The following is a 17,571-nucleotide window of genomic DNA, read 5'->3' on the forward strand; positions in this document are numbered from 1 at the left end:
AATCTGATAGCCTGTGTCATTTGATTGGGGCATTTAGCCCATTTACATTCAGGGTAACTTGAAAGATATGAATTTAGTGCCATTGTAGTGCCTGTAAGGTGACTGTGACTGTATATTGTCTGTGTTCCTTTCTGGTCTATGTTGCTTTTAGGCTCTCTCTTTGCTTAGAGGACCCCTTTCAATATTTCTTGGAGGGCTGGTTTCGTGTTTGCAAATTCCTTTAGTTTTTGTTTGTCCTGGAACCTTTTGATCTCTCCTTCTATTTTCAATGACAGCCTAGCTGGATATAGTATTCTTGGCTGCATGTTTTTCTCGTTTAGTGCTCTGAAGATCTCATGCCAGTCCTTTCTGGCCTGCCAGGTCTCTGTGGATAGGTCTGTTGCCAATTTAATGTTTCTACTATTATAGGTTACAGATCTCTTCTCCCGAGCTGCTTTCAATATTTTCTCTTTGTCTCTGAGACTCATAAGTTTTACTATTAGATGTCGGGGTGTTGACCTATTTTTATTGATTTTGAGAGGGGTTCTCTGTGCCTCCTGGATTTTGATGCCTGTTTCCTTCCCCACATTAGGGAAGTTCTCTGCTACAATTTGCTCCAATATACCTTCTGCCCCTCTCTCACTTTCTTCTTCTGGGATCCCAATTATTCTAATGTTTTTCATCTGATGGTATCACTTATGTCTTGAATTCTGCCCCCGTGATCCAGTAGTTGTTTCTCCCTCTTTTTCTCAGCCTCTTTATTTTCCATCATTTGGTCTTCTATATCGCTGATTCTCTCTGCTGCCTCATTTATCCTCACAGTTAGTGCCCCCATTTTTGATTGCACCTCATTGATAGCCTTTTGGATTTCGACTTGGTTAGATTTTAGTTCTTTTATTTCTCCAGAAAGGGTTTCTCTAATAACTCCCATGCTTTTTTCAAGCCCAGCTAATATCTTTAAAATCATGATTCTGAACTGTAGGTCTGACATCATACTAATGTCTGTATTGAGTAGGTCCCTGGCAGACGGTACTACCTCTTGTTCTCTTTGTTGAGGTGATATTTTTCGTCTTGTCATTTTGTCCAGAGGAGAATAGATGAATGAGACAACAAAATGCTAACAGGTTAACAATGTCCCCAGAAAATATGCTCTAAACAAATCAGAAAAGACCTGAAACCAGGGGAAAAGAAAGGGAAAGAAAGAAAAAAGAAAGAGAAAAAAAAGAAAAAGACAAAGACAAAAACAAACAAGAACAAAACAAAACAAAAAAAGAGAATATGATCAAATATGATCAGGCTGGTGCATAGATGAGTGCCACACACTAGATTGTGGCCGTATTTTGGTCTGTTAGAAGAAAGTGCCTCCTAAAATTTTAAAGAAAGAAAGACTTATATATGTACAAAATAAGGGTGATACAATGAAGGGATGGAAGATGACTGTAAAGATGAAAATTATAAAAGGTTTTATAAACGGAATTGATAAGTTTGAAAGAAGAAAGAAGATTTAAAAAAAAAAAGAAAAAAATGGGAGAGGCTGTAATCAGGCAGGAGACTAGAACAAAGCCATACACTAGTGATTTAGGGTATATTTTGATATGTTAGAAGAAACCGTATCTCAAAATTTTAGAGAGAACAATTTATATATATATGCCAAAAATAAGGGTAACTAGTATGAAGAGATAGAATATAACTCTAAAAATGAAAAATAAAAATGTTTTTTAAAAAAAGGGATTAATAAGATGTTGGTTTGAAAAAGGGAAAAAGAAGAATTAAAAAAAAACAGTTAAAAAGTTAACTTTGAAAGAGTAATGAATCATGGTGAAAAAGCCATGAATTCTATGTGCAGTATTCCCCTAGCGCTGGAGTTCTCCCGTTCTCCTTGATCGGTAAACTTGGTCTTGGCTTGCTGGCTGTTCGGGCTGATCTTCTGGGGGAGGGGCCTGTTGCCGTGGTTCCCAAATGTCTTTGCCGGAGGCGGAATTGCCCCGCCCTTGTCGGTCCGGGCTAAGCAAGCTGCTCGGGTTTGCTCTCAGGAGCTTTTGTTCCCTGCAAGCTCTCGGTACAGCTTTGGAGGAACAGGGTGAAAATGGTGGCCTCCCAATCTCCACCCGGAGGAGCTGAGAACTCGGGGCCCCGCTCCTCAGTGCGCCCCCAGAGAAAAGCAGTCACTCCCGTGTCCCCGGTCTCCGGCCGCACTCCGTGCTCACCCGGCCTGTGACCGAGCGTTTCTATCTCTGGCCCCCGACCCCGTGTGGAGTCTCCAAACCCAGCAGATCCCTGCGGTGCGCTCCCGCGCCGCTCGTCCTGGGGAGGAAGGGGAGTCTCCCCGGCTCTGCCGCTTGTTGGGTCCCCGCTGGAGGAGCAGTGGCCCGACTGGGCCACGGATCACAGTTTATGGTCACCCCGAGCTGAGAGCCCGCGCCTCGGCTCCGTCTCTGCAGCCGGCTTCCCCGCTCCGATCCCTGGGAGCTCTGCCGCACTCAGGCACCCCGGTCTTTCTGTGACCCCGAGGGTCCTGAGACCCCACTGTCCCGGGAGGATTCCACCCCCCGCTTAGCCACTGCAGCGACGTCCCTCCGCGGAGCCGGCTTCTAAAAGGTCCGATTTTGTGCTCCGCGGCTCTAGCACTTGCCAGAAGCGGCCGACGGAGGCCCCTCCCCCGCCGTCTATCCTCCTGAACATCGCCTCGGATTCACTTCTCCGCACGTCCTACCTTCCAGTAAGTGGTCGCTTCTCTGTTCAGAGAGTTGTTGCTACTCTCCTCTTCGATCTCCTGTTGAGTTCGTAGGTGTTCAGAATGGTTTGGTCCCTATTCAGCTGAATTCCTGAGACCAGACGAAATCCAGGTCTCCTACTCCTCCGCCATCTTGCTCTGCCCTCTCTTTCTCTCTCTTTCTAAACAAAAACAGGAACAACAACAAACAAAAACAAAACATCTCTTTAAAACACTCCTAGTGTGCAAAGTTACCCGGTCTGCAAGACCGTCCCTGTGACCTGGCACATGTCAGCGCCTCTGGCCATCCTGTCCACTGATTGCTATTCTCTGCCCTCCCTGTCCACTTTGCATCCCAGACCATCCTTCTTTCTGCTTTATTTGGTGTCCTCCTAACTAGTGTGTCATTCATACAGTAAGCATCGCCATGCAAGGCACACAACAGGATCTTCCACTTCTCCCATAGCACTCACAATCACTGTCATTATCTATTCGATTACTTAATATCTAGCTCCCCGACTAATCTAAATGCTTCATGAAGGCCAGGAATGACCCTACCGTGTTAACTTTATATTCCCAACACCTGGTACCTAGTGCCTGACAGATAATAGGAATTAGAAATTATTTGTCTAATAAAAGGAACACTTAGAGACCACATAGAAACAACTAATGAAGCATATTGGATAATAAAACATCTTTTTAAAGAGAAAGCCGGGCTTATAGAAATTTCATGAAGGCCCCTTGATATCAAATTAGTCTGAAAATTAATTCTGTCTGAACGGAGGTTCTGACAAAATCCTAAACATATATCAAGGTTATAAATTCTATTTATCTTTCAATACCACGAGCCAATATATTGCCTCCCTAAAGGCTTCTTGAACCGCCCCTGGTCTTCCACCATGAATTCTGATGAATCTTGCTCTTGTCTTATCTCCTGAGTTATCCAAGAACTTCAGGAGAGCAAAGACCTTCCCTTTGTATTTTTAGTGTTCCATTTTGCACATATTAAGTAACTATTAAACCTCTACTGAATAAATAAACACATCCAGGGTGATTTATTGCAGATTACTGAATACCAGGAAGCACTAATGGAAGACCTATTATGATCCAGTCGTCACGTTAGACCGCAATTATGCAAAGTGTAAATAAATACAAATAAATCCAACTTGGAGACCTTACATTCAAGACTGTGTCCTTTTACTTGGGAACACTTTCAGTCTTTCTTTCTGACACCCATTCTGCCCTGAATCGTGTCCTCATTCTCACACCTCCTTAAAGGAAATGAGAATCATGCCTCACCCCTGGTAATTCCAAGAGCAATCGTGTGCATCACAAACACTAGGACAGCTTCTCAAATTAAAAGTGTATGTGCCTCATAATTCATTTTTATTTACTGGAAATTTGGCTTACAACTCTTGTAATATTGCATATGATTAATTATGCCATAAAATGTGTATGTTCAAGCTTATGTTTACTCCTGTAAGAGCATCCATGCCTGATTTTCTGTATTCTATGGGGAGCTCAACATGATGCACTGAGGTTCCATTTGCATGATATTTGCATAAATTTGCATGTCCATATAATTCTATTAATTTTACATAAGAAATACACCTGATTCTAATGATAATTAAATCTAATCGTATGGCCCATAAAAGAAGTGGCAGTATTGGAAGAAACTGGATAGTATAGAAAGTTGGCAAAGAGTACAGAATGTATGTAAAATTATTGCAAATGATTACGCCCCACTGCATGAGGAGTTCTACCTTCAAAACATTGCTATATTTCTCTTCTCCTTTGAGTCCCATATGAAACTTTTCAGATAAACAGGTCAGAGATGACACCAATCTTACCAGAAGAGCCTAGATGTCCCAGCAATTAAGAGTTATATCCAAGGTCAAGGAATAGGTTTCTGCAAGGATCACATGAACTCTGGAGCCAAATCTCCAAGCTTATGCTTCTTCCACCTCTTCCTGAATCATGGGTCCACAGAGCCAAGAGAGATAGGAAGAAAGAGAACTCTACTAAGGACAAGAGAAGCTCTAGAAGCCCATCTCTCTTCCTGCTCCTTTCTCTGATGCCCTTACTCCTTCCTTGTCTCTGGATTTGCATTCTCTCTCCCCACATACCCAGCCTATTCTCATTAACTGGTTCTACTGAAAGCTGAACTAGAAATTCAAGGTGACCACTCTCTGGGAACTTGCAATTTCATAGGTGATTCTGTCAGTTAAGACAGCTTTTTGTCTTAGAGATAAAGCTAACTTTGTGGGATTATAAGCAGGTTGATTTTTGACAACACTAAAGGCTAGTCCTGCCTATGATTGTTAAATTGCTGCAGGGATAAATCAGAAAGACAGCTCTGTGTGAGGAATTCTAAGTCCCTGCATAGATGAGAGAGAGTTAGAATGGGAGAATTCGGACCCCTCCAGGGGTAGCACTCAGCTTTTCAGATAAACGACTGGATCAAATAAGCAATTAACAACAACCACAATAATATCCATAGACACAGTGCTCAGTAGACTCTCTGTGCTAACTCTAATCCTTTTTGTAAGTTCATAAAATAGTTACTACTAACTTCCTAGGTGAGCAGACAGATGTTTAAAAAGATTACATAACTTATCCAAAGTCTCATAGCCAGTATGCAGCTGGGTCACCATGCAGACTGTGGCCTCTCAAATTCTAAAATCACTTTTTTAGATTTGATCCTTCAGATTGTCAACAAACATAAGCTCAAATAATTGGAAAGCTAGAAGTGAATATAAAAATCCTGCCCCATGTCTTGCATTTTGCAATGACAAGATTAAGGCTAAGTGACATCTCTCAGATTGGGTAGCTTGTTGGTGGCCATATCAGGAATAGAACAAAGTTTTCTAGGTATAGTGTGTTAGTTTGTTTCTTCCCAGCCCCAAAGTATCAGGTCTTCCCTCTCATTCCTCAAGCTAACTCCATGTTCATGTGCCCAGAATCTCTGTGGTGATTCCTTCTGGAATCACCTTTGGATTCCTTTGGATCCCAGGAGGTGATATTAATCAGCACAAAACAGTATAACCCCAGTGATGACTGATGGCAGGTGAATATTGACCATGAACAGGAGGCACAACTTCACCCATAATGTATGACTTTATTTTGCATCTAGGATTATCCAAGTTGCCTATACGCTTGCACCATTGGCATTTTGGGTCAGAACAATTTGTGTTCCAATATCAGCATGAGTGTAGACAGGTGGTAAGCCCTGGATCCTGCAGTATTCACCATCTGAGACACAACTCTCACACCTGTACAGCTGAACAAATAAAACCTACGTCACAGAGTTGTTGTAAGTAATAACAGTTATTAGTATAATAAATAATGATACATATAAATCACATATTATATGTATAAAATAAATGAGGGGCACCTGAGTGGCTCAGTCAGTGAAGCATCTGACTCTTGGTTTTGGCTCAGGTTGGGATTTCAGGGTCATCAACTCAAGCCTCGTGTGGGACTCTGTGCTCAGTGCGGAGGCTGCTTGGGACTCTCTCTCCCTTTCCCACTGTCCCTCCCTACTGCTCTTTCTCTCTAAAATAAATAAATAAAATCTTTAAAAAATTTTAAAAAATAAAATAAATGATATTACTGTTATTTTTTTTTTTTTATTCATGTGTTTTAATGCAAACACCTCTGAAGTCAGCACCACCGGTTTATTGAGTACCTGGTAAAAAGAGAGAACAACCGTTGGATACTGTGCTTTAAGTCAATGTTGGGTAGTTTTCCAAGAAACTCGGGAAATAGTTTTACAGTAATGATATGAAGCTTGAATAATACTTGCTGCTTGCTGCAAACATTTCTAACACTTACCGTGAATACTCAATATTTCAGTATTTATCCACCTAACTTTCCTTCCCCCTTTCTCCCTCTTGCTGTGTAGTGAATTTAACCTTGTCAATTTTGGGGGCGCCTGGGTGGCTCAGTCGGTTAAGCATCTGCCTTCAGCTAGGTCATGATCCCAGGGTCCTGGGATCGAGCCCCGCTTCAGGTTCCCTGCTCCACGGGAAGCCTGCTTCTCCCTCTCCCACTCCCCCTGCTTGTGTTCCCTCTCTCGCTGTGTCTCTCTCTGTCAAATAAATAAATAAAATCTTTAAAAAAAAATTGTCAATTTTAAGAAGTAAGAATTGTTATACAATATTGGTATGAACATCAATGCAGTATTGTTTGCACCTTACACTTAATACATTATGTGGACAGTTTTATGCTGTGATATAAAATATATAGCTTTTCGTTTGCTTTATCAGGAAAATATAATAATGCCTGAGTACCTGGCTATTGTTCATTTGCTCACTCCAGCATTGCTACCAGACGGTCATGATTTTAGCAAGCTATGGGGTGGAAGGGATGGAGAGTCACAGCATAGGAGATGCAAATATAATTCAGACAATAAGCATGGACTAAAACAAACTTATTGATTCATTTCCTTTAGCTTTTACCCTTTTACAAGGGTAGAAATACATTGTTTTAACTCACTGTTGATTGTCAGCCCTAGATGTTCCTTATTGCCTTTTCGTACAAATAATTATCTTCCACCAACTCAATTCTCTTTTGCCTAACTCAGTATTTTCTCTTTCTTTCATTCTTATTAACTTCAGGATTCTTTGGAACCACGTTAGCCCGTTTCCACAATCTGATTTTCCTCCCCAGCATTAACTGAGTTCACTATAACAGAAGTTGTCACTGTAAACTAGAACTTGGGGTGGGGCCCTGAATTGGGCTCCCTGTTCAGTGTGGAGTCTGCTTGCGATTCTCTCTCTCCCCCACCCTCTGCCCTTCCCCCACTCTCTCTCTCTCTCTCAAATAAATACATTTTTTTAAAAAGAAATAAACACAATTTGATTCTAGTATAATGTTGTCACCTTGAGAAAAGAGCCAGCCGAGGTTGGTCACATGGATGAGTACAGTAGCCTTGATGAGAAACTGCTTCACCTGGATTGAGAGACAAGTGGGGGTGATTCAGGCAAAGAAAATATGGAAGGAGGGGGAAAAGGAGGAGGGGTAGCATGGACCCACACAGTGTGAGGCGCTACAAGACACCCCTGGTGTTTCTAGAATACCAAGAGTGGGGTGGGGAATGTCAGGAAAGGAAGCTCCAGGGGGATTACAGTGCTGAACCCAAGTCCTGTTAGCTGGCCTGTGAGAATTAGCGGTTATGATGAGGGTTTCTCGGGTGTGTATCTCCTAGAGTCACCAATGGATAAATTAAAATGGAATCCATGAGTTAATGCTACAGTCTAATGTAACCAGGGGTGAATAGCTAAATAAGACAGGTGAAGATTACCATTTCTTGAATTAACAGGATAGAGGGGGTTAGAACAGGGAACATATAATTCTACAATTTGGAATTTTGCCAGAGTAGCTGAACTGAAAACTCTAAATTCCAGTAGACCTCATTGTAAAATAGTGTGTGTAAAATAATGTGTGTGATGTAGTGACAACAAAGAGCCAGAAATCTAAATTGATCACACACACACACACACACACACACACACACTAAAATGTAGTGGCAAACGTTGACCCAACTCAAATTTCAGTGCTTTCAAAATCAGTGTTTCCACTTCTCAGATTTGGGAACTGGTATAAGCATTGTCTGTGATGTAAATGAGGTCTTCAATATTTGGAGAAAACATCTCATATTTGGAAGCCAAGAGCAGAGCAATAATTCCAACAAGTTGAAGCTTCTTATGAGAAGCCAGCTCAATCTGTAAAAATGGGTCCATGATGGCAATGCCTATGAACAGAGTCTCCTGCAGCAGCCTAAACTCGGAATGGCCTTCACCAGCCCATCCACCAGGAAGGCCTCATGGGTCAGTGTATCTCTCTTCCACAAGAAGTGGGGATTTATGGATTGCCTTAGAGACTTTAGATCTACCTACCTGGTAGACAGCCATAACCTGGTTGCTGAGGATCTGAGGGTTCTCCCAGTCCTCATTATCACTGTCTTCAGTTTTGCAGAGCAAGGCATCAGAGAAAGCTTGGCTGGGGTTCTCTTCCTTCATGGAGATATCCTCTGGTTGGGGAGAAAGACCCTTTGGAGCCAATACTTCCATCTGTACTGGTTTCGCAAGGAGCAGTAGGCTTCTGCTGTTTGTTGACATTTGTTTTGGTGGGTTGAACAGGTATTTTGGTGTTCTGAGCTATATATACTATACGATAGTGTGTGTGTGTGTGTGTGTGTGTGTGTGTGTGTGTGTGTGTTTAAAGCTCACTAAACCCAATCAGGTCGCCTGGTTTGGTGCCATATTTCCCCTGCCCCTCATCCTTTTGCTTCAAGGGGAGAAGGGGTCTCACTGGCAAATGTATCTTCAGTGACTTCAAGCAACTCCTGAGGCATCCTTGACCTCTGGTGTAAACATTGACCAGGCTTATCTCTATTCAACTTGCAAAACAGAATGAGAGGAGGAGAAAAGATAAGAGAATAGTTTTATTGAGGGTATATTGCAGAGGCCGCAATTCCAAGCCTTGAGTCTCCCTGGGGTTACTTGGCAGACAGTGCCCTGGGGGACGTCGCCCTCTAATGGCATGGAGAAAACCAAATACTCTTGCTTTAGCTTAGTTATAAAATGCCAAATCTCCAGCTTATTTTAATTAAAACATGCATATTAACATAAAGAGATAAAACACAATGAGAGTGTATCTTAATGGCATATTTACAGTTATTAAAAATTCAGCTTTAAACATTGAACTATATAGATTAAGATAGCATTTTTATTCATGACTAGTTTTTGTGGCTTTGTAACCTTTACCTAAAACCATACTAGTTTTTAATTTTTTAAATTTAGTTCTTTAAAATTCCCATCTTCAGAAATGTTTCTGTTACTTCTGTGCTCTTGTTCTTAAATATGAGTTTAATGAATATCTGAGATATTCACCACAGATTCCTTTGAAAAGAATTGAAAAGATGGTCGACTGCTCTAAAAATAAGCTCTCTAATATTTAAGTATAATACAGAACAAGTTCATTGTTTGTTTATTACTATTTTAAATATGGACCTTTAGTATAAAGTCTTAGAGTACTGGACTACTCCGAAGACTATAATTGGGAAATTAGATTTAAAAAATTTGATCTGTAAGTGAAATACTAGTAGGAAAATAAAATGATGCTCTAGAGGAGGATTGCTGTATTTATATAAATATTTATTAACAAATAAAGGGTAAATAGACACACAAAACTCTTAAGAAAAAGCAGTTTTGAGGGCACCTGGGCGGCTCAGTCGGTGAAGCATCTGCCTTCGGCTCAGGTCATGATTCCAGGTTCATGGGATCGAGTCCCTCCTCTGGCTCCTTGCTCATTTGGGAGCCTGCTTCTCCCTCTCCTCCTGCAGACCCCCTGCTTGTGCTCACACTCTCTCTCTCTCTCTGACAAATAAATACATAAAATCTTTTTTAAAAAGTGGTTTTGATGGAGTAGCGAAATTCTAAGCCTATTTAGGCATGTTGTAAAGCTGTTCAAAAAGTAACTCAGCAAGTTCTGTGAGTGGAAATGTAGTGCTCAAGTCACGTTCTGCTTTAAAAAGTTGTAAAAAATACAAAAATTAAAAAAAAAAGTGCTTTTGAAAAATCTCTGGCCCAGGAATTATTTTCATCTTCTTTGTATGAACTTGCTTTTAATTTGAATATGTTCTGACATGGAAGCCAGAACAGCTACTGAATTGGTTGACAACTGCAAGGGAATTATTCATAAGTTGACTTATTAATAAAAACTTTTTTGCATAAATATCAAATATTATTTTTGTGGATGCAATCTATTTTGGGTGATCAAGTTTTCAAAAGTGAGTTAAAATTAGCTCTGCTCCCCCAACCACTAAAGTAGTACAAAACAACATTCTAGGACTCTTCTTGAAATATGGTTCACATGATCTGGGTGGTATAGAGGAGAGCACACAACTCAGGAGAGCTGGATGCCTCTAGAGTAGACAGATGAGGCAATTTTCTGAGGAAATCTCAACTTCTTTAAGTTGATGGATTCCACAATTTCTTCTGGCCTAAATGAAACTTTGAAAATTGAAATTGTAAAGAGATTTATAAAATTTGGTGTATAGATTCTGTGAAATAAAGTATTCTTATAATGTCAGTGAAAAGTATGCTTAGCACAGTAAGAATTCAAGTCCCAAATTCACATTTGGAATTCTAAGTCTTCCAAATGGGGACTCATGATGTGTCTGCATCCTTAGAGGGGCAGTGTTAATTGGTTGGTGCTTATACTAGAGGTTGAGAGGTTGGAAGATTTTGTAAAAATTGTTTTGTCTCTTTACAGAGATGCTCCAAGAATATTTATTTTAAGTTTCTTTTTTGAATGCTATTTCAGTTATTTTGTAAAATAAAACAAGACCATCAGTATCTATATCACATCAATGAGAAGGCAATACTATATGTTAAAAAGATTTTTAGAAAGAAAACTTAATCCATGATCAATCACAAGAATAAATGCCCTCCACCCTTTGAACTGCATTTAAATGACTATACTTGATTCTTTATCTTTGATATGGCTCTTGAATCTCTGCAAGTTTTTTATTCAATGCTAAAATGGAGCCTAACTCCCAAAGCACTGCCCACTGAAAAAGCTATTTTAATGTAAGATCAGATTAAAATAGGGTTGTTTTATTTGGTGCTTCAAAATATTTCTGAAGGAGGATGGCTGAATCACTGTGTTTTGACACACTCTGCACTCTGTAATCACACCCATCGGAACAGAAGGCTTTCTTAGTACTGTCTTTTGCATCTGGGTTAACGCTACCCACAGGCAGCTCCCCACTAACCCTCTTCCATGGCTAACAATTAGCAACTTGAAAGCATCCTTCCCCCCCCCTTACGGGAGTGGCAATAGGGCCCTTGTCTGCCTGTTGCTGGCCAGGTGCCAGAGCCAGGTATTCTCAGTAAGCGGAGGATAGTCCTAGTTAGCGTGGTGTCTGTGGGATGCTGGAACAGTTACTGTCACAAGCAGGAAGTGCCCTGGGCAGGTGGTTTCAAAGGCAGGCCATAAAGAAAGTGCAGCACATAATAAAGTCACCAGAGACCAGCCGGCACACTGATGCTGATGGTCTTTCTGAAGATGGCCTTTTCACAGAAAGTGGGTCTTACCTTATCCCTGTGACAAATGTGAGCCTAAGTCATATCACCATGACCTTTGAACATATGAGTTGGCTTTCAACAGACTGCCCATTAATTCCCAGCGAGGGACCGACGTGCGGGTGACCGTCACTTGTAGCCATTACTTTATGGGCAGACAGCACACAGTGGTCTCTCTGCTGTAGGGTCACTTAAGATGCATGTGGTCATAAAGCCAGGTGCCAGTTGGATGCACTGTAGTTGGATAATTGAGATTTCCTTCAGCACTAATTTAAATAGGTTTAATAAGAGCAAAGACTAAGGATGCACAGTCCCAACTGTTATTTGTATTTTGGAAGCTGTCATATTTTTATCTCATAATTTTAAACCGAGATTACAGGTTATGGTCAGTTTCTGATCTAAGCCCTTAAGAAAAATGCCTCATTTTTTATGACCTAATAAAGATCTATTTTCAGGCATCTTGCAAACAGCATGATTAGTGAGACTCTCTTTGCCTGCAGCCCCCTTCTCTGGGTTTTTCTGAATCCTGTCTTCCTTGGTGACATTTTCAAGCGATTCCTAAGGACTCCTGAATATTCAGCTCTCTGTAATTCTAGGTTGAAGCTCAAACAGCAACCCCAGCAGCTCAGACCTTGCTGGGCTGGGCTCTGGGGACACCTCACTGGAGAACTTTCTGTTTGGACAATAAAAATCCATTCATTCTTACTGCTCATCTTTCTTCTGCTTTTTTCTGAGCTGTGTTTGTGCACCTACAACCCGTTCATTGCTCAGAAGGAGTCTCTCTCCTGTCAGTCAGCCCCTGCTCCAGGAGGCTTGGTTTCCAAGGGTCTGAATGTGCACTTGGCTGACACAGGACCGCACGTATGCTGGGAGCCCAAGCAAAGCACTGGTCAGCAATGCGGAGCCTGCCCTTAGAAGATGTTAGATGGGCCAATAGCACAAGTGACCATCCAACAGTGCAAGGGGGTGCTCAGGGCCCCGCCCGGTGACTCGAGTGTTGTGTGATCTCAATCTCAAAGGAACAGTGTCTGGACTTCTTCATCACACCTCTCCCATTCCAGCGGAGTCTTACACCATCAGTTCTCCACACTCAGCCAGAAGTCAGCGCTGCTCCCGCGTTTCACACAAACTGAGATGGTGTACGTCTGTGTTCGTGCTGCCTGGTGTCCGGGGCCACCCAGACGGCATCGGGGGAAGTACCCTACTGCCGACACTCCAGGCCTGCCCGAGTGATCTGGGAACCACCTTTAACCCATGGAGCTACATGCCGGCCCTCCCCTTCATTAACGTTATGTTTGGAGACAATTCTCTTAACCGTTGCTCCATATTCCTTATCAGTAAAATAGGGAGAGTAAAATCATGGTTTTACTTAATTATAAAATGATGCATAGTCCATCGCATGCAAATCAAAATGTGGTATTGCTATGGTTAAAGTTAATGCCTTTTTCCATTTCTACAAAGAAAAAAAAAATTCTTCCACCTTCAATAGTATCCCTTCAGTCAAGACCTGGGAGGGTTAATCCTTCATGTTCCCTCTCTGGCTAAAGCTCTCCTGGACTCATTTAAATCCCAGACTCATTCTCACTCAGAAAACAGAACACCGAGCCAGAGATTTCAAACTAGATTCCCAGTCGTGGTTCCTGTCAAAATGTTTCTCTTCCTTTAGCAAGAAAGAACCCTCCCATCTGGAAGCCCAGGGCGGTCCTCCAGTTGGCCTCTTCTCCAAGGCTCTGTGGGGCTCCCCACGTGACTGGGTCTGGACATCCCACCACACTTGCAGGGAAGGAAATACCTGCCTAATGCCTCCTCTTCCTCCTGGGTCTACTTACAGCCCGTCTCCACTCACGTGGCCAGCAATACAGCCAGCCAGGGAGTGAGGTCTCAGCTCCGACCCCTGGACCCGTGGCCTAAGGGATCCAAGCCCAGGTGATGGACCCGAGCTACGCTGGGCCTATAGAAAGCCCCTCTTGTGGGGAATTTGGACTGAAGAAGACTGTCTCTCTTCAAGATGAACCTGTGCCTTGTAAAGTGGGGCCTGTGGTCTTGGCATGTTTCTCCCCCTTCCACAAGAAGCAGACACACACAACCCCATCAAGAGACGGTGAGACGGGCGCCTGGGTGGCTCAGTTGGTTAAGCGACTGCCTTCGGCTCAGGTCAAGATCCCAGGGTCCTGGGATCGAGCCCCGCATCGGGCTCCCTGCTCAGCGGGGAGCCTGCTTCTCCCTCTCCCACTCCCCCTGCTTGTGTTCCCTCTCTCGCTGTCTCTCTCTCTCTCTCTCTGTCAATTAAATAAATAAAATCTTAAAAAAAAAAAAAAAAAAGAGACGGTGAGAGAGCAAGAAGGAGAACAGAATGGCACCAGCAGGGAGCCAAGAGATGGACACAAAGAAAGAAAATAGTAACTCCCATCAACTGTTTCCCTTGCTTTCACGTGTAGTTAATAAAACTACCCACCTCACAGGGTTGCTTGGGTTCTAATGGGATGATATGGAAGGACTAAATTAAAAATAGTTCTACGTGTGTGTATATATATACCTATTGAGCATAAAAAACTTAATGTTTGCGTGAAAGAAATATTTCTTTTCTTCTCGCTGCAAATAATCTGCGGGACTATATGTCTCAAGTATTTCTTTAAAAAATATAATGGACTACAGTGGAGATTATGTTCCTGAACATCAACCCTTACATCCTTAATTAGATGTGGAGTGCAGGGGCTAACTTCTAAATACAGTTTAGATTCTACAGGGAAAGTGTGAAATAAAATTAAATATATAGAACTTACATAGAACTAAATATACATGCATAGTGTTTTATCTAATTTCTGGAAATGGAGCATGGCAGGGGATATATCTAACAAATTTAGGCTTTTTTGAAAGAAATGAAAATGTCACATCACCTTTGAAAGAAAAGCAAACCATTACTCCATCAATTTTTAATTTTCTTTACCTTGTTTCCTTGATCTTGCCACAAGGTTTTCAACTGTTGTTTTTTAAAAAGAGCCAAAGATTTCAAAGTAGCATAAAGTTTCTTGGAATACCTCCTCCATGCAAGGTGCTCTAAGAGATCTTCTGGAGAACAGAATATTAAGTATTCTATAATCCTCCTCCTGAAAATTTGGAACTTACTACTGTTGCGTTGCTGGAAGAAATGTGGAAGAGGAGAGAAGTGTGATCAGGAACCAGAAATCACAGTGTTCTTAGTTTTGCCCTGCACTGAGGGAGTCGGGAAAGGTCTGACCAAAGAAAAACCAGGGGAGATATTAATTTATTTATTTACACTCTATATGTCCTAAATACATCTTGAGACAATTACCCAAGCTGTACTTTGGAGAATGAGTACCATTTCAAAAAGACCAAGTTCAGGAGAAAAGTGGTATATACAGAAGAAACATCAGATAAGTTATTACGGACTACCTAATGGGCAAGAATGGTTTAAAATGTTTTTCCTATCATAAAATGTTGTAACTGATACTGCTGGTAGGATGAATGAATGAATGTTTGTAAAAGTCTAATATATACATAAAATTACCATATCCCTACCACCAAGAGGTATGTTATACCTCTTTCTATTTTATTCTACATATTGTCTTGTGCAAATTGAGATGTATACATCTGTATTTGTGTTGTCCTTTTGATTAATATGTTAAGTGTTAAGTTACATGACTAAGTCAATATAAGTTTAATGTTTGCACAATAACCTTGAATACTAATACATCTTGAGTGTATATCCATATTTTTACATATGACTCTTTTTATCTACTTTCTTAACTTTTCTGCAGGAATTGCTATAACTTGCATTACTACCAGCACTATATGAAAATATGTTTTCAATTGTCTTTGCAATTTAAATAACAAATTGTTATTATTATTATTATTATTATTATTTTATTACCGTTTTATGTTCCTTTCTGTAATTAGCCAGCAGGTGAGGTTATAAATTTATATTTTGGGTGTTTACAGTTTATTTGGTTTAGGATACGTTCTATTAAATTGTCTTTAAATCTTCATGTGAGTGCCTGTATGTCCTAAAACACTGGTTCATAAGAGCAGCCTGTCCTGGAATCATTCTAAATTTAAGGACATGTATGAAGGTCTCTTCTGCTTTAAATCACTTTTGCCCTACAGACTAAGCCTGAAAATTTCATAATTGAAGATAATACATACAGTGTAGGCATAATCTTCAGAAAAATCTCATTAAGACATAAAATACTACTCACTTAATACTCTCATTATTTAACCAATATGCATTTATGTCTAAAAACTGTAAGTTCTTATGTATAAATCTTTGGGTGATAAAAGGGTCTGGGTTTAGAATCTGCTGTATATTGGAATATCTTGTTGTATATTGGAAACTGTAGGCTTCTGAATGTGGACATCAGATAAATCATATAATCTCTTTGAAACTCAGGTTCTTCTTCAGTTTAAAAAAAAAGTACAAAAATTCCTCTCATATATTCATAAGTAAAACATATAATAAATGTAATAATAAATGTAAAAATATGAAGTAAGTTATGGTGGGTATTAGTTGTCTCATGAACTCAAATGGAATGGCTGCAGTATAAAAATGTGTTATTTTATTTTTTTGATTTGTCAGAAGGAAGTGCTCTTTACTTTGCTTTCTTTTTCTTTCTCTTTCATGGTGTGGCACATTATCTTTTCCTCTGTCTCTTTTTCTCAAATTGTGTATTAGTAATGTTTACTGGCCCTTCTTTCTGCTAAACCCATATTGTTATATTTTCATTTCAAATCTTGGAACTTTCATGTCTAGAATTTTCATTTTTTTTAATAACCTCATTTTCCAGTTAAGATGCTTTGTGTGCTCACTCACTGTGACTGTCATTCCATTCAAGTTCTTGGTCATGTTTATAGCAGCTGCTTTAAATTTCTTGTCTGCTATTTCCAACATTGAGAGAGGTCATTTTAGGGTCTGTTTATAGTAACTTTTTTTTCTTCACCATTGTTCAAATTTTCCTCTGTTTCCACAAATCTCTTACTTTTTTTTACTGCATAGTGAACATTGCAGAGGATGCATGGGCATGATCCTCTGAGCAGACTGACTTTTGTTCTGGGAGGCAGTTAAATCGCTGTCTGATGGCCTTGAACTTGTAGAAGCTTGCTTGGTCTCACACTCTGGTAGGGCCAATATTGCGAAAGCCCAAAGTGTTTCCTAAGCTCCTCTGTCTGGCATGTGTCAGGTCTCCAAATCATGTGTCCCTTCTGTGGACAGAACCTGTGGTCTTTGCTCTGGTTCCATCTCCATCTTGCTGCCTTTATGTCTGGGTTCTTGGAGTCTCAACAGCACATCTGTAGCTTAGACATCAGCCGAGGATACTATACACAGATTTGGGGGCTGCTCTTCTGTGGCGTCCTCCACTCGGGGATTTTTTACTGATTCCAGCCACTCTCACATCCCCAAACCTGGTTCTCTGTTGCTTCAAGCCAGGATGACTGTAGATTCTGTTTGAGTTCCAGCCCCATTATTACGTGGGATCAACCGGGAAGTTCCCTCAATGAAAAAGCCATATAAATCTGGATCTCACTCAGTAACTATGCTTCATTCTTTCAAAAGCCAAATACCCCTCAGTTTGTTCTCAGTAGCTTCAAACAACAGACTTAAAAAACATTTTGAAACATATGTTGTGCCCCCGTGTTGTAGGAGTTTCAATTTCTCTGACTGTCAGCCACCTGGCCTTGTCATGTGCCAAGTTGGAAGGTGCTGGGGAAGGTGAGGTGCAGAGAGAGGCCATCAGAGGCTGGAGCTTATGCTTTTAAAGTGTCACTTCATAT

General features: G+C 40.9%; 1 pseudogene; it reads right to left on the bottom strand.

Annotated features, from left to right (window-relative positions):
* Nucleotides 1–5,840: 5,840 nt before the first annotated feature.
* On the bottom strand, nucleotides 5,841–17,262 carry LOC118357255 (annotated as a pseudogene).
* Nucleotides 17,263–17,571: the final 309 nt, after the last annotated feature.

The sequence above is a fragment of the Zalophus californianus genome, chromosome 8 (assembly GCF_009762305.2).
Source record: "Zalophus californianus isolate mZalCal1 chromosome 8, mZalCal1.pri.v2, whole genome shotgun sequence".
NCBI lineage: Eukaryota > Metazoa > Chordata > Mammalia > Carnivora > Otariidae > Zalophus > Zalophus californianus.